We start from the raw sequence: 4,014 nt of genomic DNA, 5'->3' as shown, positions 1-4,014 counted from the left end.
CATCATAAACCAACTACTAAGCCCATAAAGATACTAGTTGGCCCACAGCCCACAACGCAACACCTGAACACAAAAGATAAACAAAATCAACTAAACTAAAGTAAACTCAACAGATCCTTCTTCCACTTTGTGCCTTGAGGGTGGTCTGAACCCTATCTCACGACAGTGCTCATAAGTGGGCCTTCGCTGTGTGTCAGGTCGTGTAGGTTCGATAAACCTATTTTTATTTGATTGGCTCGTTTTGAAGATTGACTAATGTTATTGAGCCATCCAAAATTTACTATTGAATAGTTCTTGATGAGATATCACCATGCGGTGTTACAGTATTTATTAAAAAAATAAAAAATATATATATATTTAAAACAAAAGGGATTCTGAACACAAAAATACGAAGATTGAAACTTTAAGTTCCTTTTAGGAGTCTAAAAATTAGAAAAATTGGTTGAACCTATCGAACCAGACTGATATACATATATAATTTTTAATTTTTATATTATATATAATTTTATATATTATATGCTAAACTTTTAATTAATATAATATGAAATTTTAATCTTATTATTCATGCTTATTAATCTTATAACATAAAATTAATATAACATTTAATATAATATAAAATTAACCATATAATTTTTAATATAACATTTTATGTAATATTTTTGGAGGGTAGGTAATGGAAGACAAATCCATATCTGAAAAGATAAATGGAATAGCGAGAGAGAGCTCTTGTAATATTCAATCTCAAGTAAAATTATTATCTGAAGATGCTCTAGTAGAAGAACTGATTGATAAGCAGAATGGTTGGTGAAACTTGGATCTATTATAGATTGTGTTTAATGAGGATGACATCTTTCATATTCTAAAACCCCTAGTGAGTTTATCAAATAGTTTAGATAAATTGGTTTGGAGGGGAACTAACAATGGACTTTTTTCTTGTGAAATGTGTCTATGATCTGCATATGCATCTTCAATCTGGTAGTCAAGGAGAATCATTTGGAAGAAGGTTTGGGCTCTACCTACTACTAATGCAGGTAAGGTTTTCATGTGGTGTGCCGCATGCCTGTACAAATGCTCTGCCCACAAAAATGAACTTAATATAAGAAACATGTTATTGCAGACACAATATGTCCTATTTTTTTGAGAGAGAATGAGACACCAGGTCATGTTTTGTGGTATTGTCCTTCAACTACTAATATTTGGTTACTTGGAAACAAAACAATCTAGAAGGCCTCGATCAATACCACTGACTTTGGTATTAATTTTTAGCAGATGACATAAATTAATATTGACATTGCAGGACGTAGCATTTTTTGCAAATATTGCTAGATCTTTGTGGCATAGAAGGAACATCTTGATTCATGAAGGCGGTTTTTCACACCCCTCTACAATATACAATCATGCTATCTAGGCCTATAATAAGTAAGTTTCATAATGTATTGCAGTTTACAAAAATTCCTTCACCTCCTGCTCAGCCTCAAACTTTACAATGGGAAGTTCCAAAGTCGGAAAGTTGATTGGGATGTCACTATCAACAAAGATTATAGCAAAATTGGTGTTGGAGTTGTTATTAGAGACTATGATGGTAAGGTTCTTGCTAGCTTGATGAAGTCATTGATATTTTGCTTAGAACCTTCAATAGGTAAAGCTTGAGGACTACTTGAAGTTGCTTTGTTTTGCAAGGATCTTAGGCTGTAACGTTGTTTTTTTAGGGATACTCTTCTCAAGTTGTAGATGCCATTAAAGCAAAAGAATCTTATTCTAGTTATTTGAGTCCAAAGCTGTTTCTTGTTGGAAATTAGATATGTTAAGAGAGAGGCCAATATGGTTCCTCATAGACTAGCTTAGGAAGCTGTGATGCTTCTTTATGAATTGATAGACATGGATGCAACTACTCCCTTTATTTCTTCACTTGGAAAGGCTGATTGCCAACATTCTGTTTAATATAGTGGATCTTGTTCTGTTAAAAAAAAAACATACAAATTTTAATCTTATAACATAAATTAATAATATAAAATTTTATGTAGTGCCACATGTGTAAACGGTAAATTTATGTAGAACAAGCATTAGAGAAACCTATTTTTAAGTCTCAATTTATATAGTGCCACACGTGTAAACGGTGAATTGAAAAAACTAGACTAGACCGGACCGAAATCGGAAAAACTAAAAGTTTCGGATTCGGTGATAAATCAGTTCGTATTGGTTCTTAAATTTCATAAACAGGTATATATCGGTTTGATTCTAAAATTATATAGGACCGAACCGGACTAGTTACACCCCTAGTTTCGTCTTCCTTTTTTTGTGTTTTAAATTATTTTTTTTTAATAAACACTTCGAGAGTGTCATTGGAGCAGTAAGTTTTAGATGACCAAAAAGCATTATTCTTGAAGATTAACACTCTTATATACTATAAAATTTCATGTTAATTAAAGTTGGTACTTATATAAATAAATCTTAACTTAATGATAAAATAAAAATATCGTTTCATCTGTCTTCAAAAAATACCTAATATTTTTCTCTTTTGGATATTTGTGTTACCATGAGATATAGCTAATTAGAGCTTTCATTTTTTGAACTAGTTCTTTTTGGCATACATAACCATCATTAAGTATGCTAATTATTTTACATAATTCTCACATTATGTTATATGAGATATAGTTATTTTATTAGAAAGACAACCTTTTGTAAATTTTTCTATCCATGCCATCGGTGTTAGCCATGAACATGTGGTTGAATCACAAATTGACACGTGTTAATTTTAAATCCTAGTGCACATTTAAATAAAGTAAAATATTAAATTAAAAGACAATCAAAATGTAAAAAATAAAGACACAGTTCAACCGTTTTTGTTTTTGATTTTTAATATAAAACTAGTTTTGTTATTATGAGATTTTATTTTTTATTTTTTAGAATAGTTTTTATTAGGAAAAATTAAATTTGACACGTGACAGTTTGTGATCACTTGATCACATATTTTTAGTTAGTGTCTATGTTACTCATCATCATTACACACTACACACCACACATATTTTTATTTTTTTATTTTTAATTTTCTTAAACTAATTAATTTATTCTGTTCATCATTCATATACCGCATATTTAGTAAGAGAAAAAAATAAAAAAAAAAATTATGTGTGGTGTACAATGTGAGGATGATGAGTCGAATTTTTTTTTTTTTTAATAAACTCATACTAAATGGATTATTTCTCAAAATAAAGGTCACATGGTCCTAAATACAGCATAGTACATAAGTTGTCTAACCAAAATTTCCTATTAATTATATTGAAAGTATGTATATTACGATCTTATATTATTAAAAATACCTACATAACTAATAATTTTAAATTATATAATATAATGTGATAAGATATAAATATTGTCACATGTCATGTTGCACATAAGGTGTCTAACCAAAGTTTCTTATTAGTTATTTTCGTAGCATGCATACTACCATATTATATTATTAAAAAAATAACTTCATAGCTATTAATTTTTAATCATATAACATAATGCGAGAAGATGTAAGTATCATGTTGCACTTCACTTTTTTTAAACAACGAATTCACATTGTAAAGAGTGTTAAATGATACATTGTCACATCGTGATTCCAATCTATCCATAATTATATGAGAAGTGTTACAATCATAAAAAGATACCACAAAAGTAAACTCACAAATTGAAATGACTTTATATGATATGCTAGATCTATTTTACAAAAGTAACTTTACGATCTTACGCACAACATCTAGCCATGTTAATTTATAATAAGTTTACTTTTGTAAAATGTCTTTATGGCTAAAGCATTTCTCTATTCCTATATGGAACAAGTATGATGGATTTTAAATAAAATTAGAGATAAATGTACTTTGCACCCTTACACTGACTAGGTGTTTTACATTTTGCATCCCCTACTATCAATCTAACGTAAAATGTAACACCTTGTAACTTGAGGTCCAGGGAGTTAGTTCGTTCATGTTACCTAAAATCTTCTCCCAATAATAAATATATATACTCCAA

The sequence above is a fragment of the Carya illinoinensis genome, chromosome 1, assembly GCF_018687715.1.
Source record: "Carya illinoinensis cultivar Pawnee chromosome 1, C.illinoinensisPawnee_v1, whole genome shotgun sequence".
Classification (NCBI taxonomy): Eukaryota; Viridiplantae; Streptophyta; class Magnoliopsida; order Fagales; family Juglandaceae; genus Carya; species Carya illinoinensis.
This window is presented reverse-complemented; position numbering follows the sequence as displayed.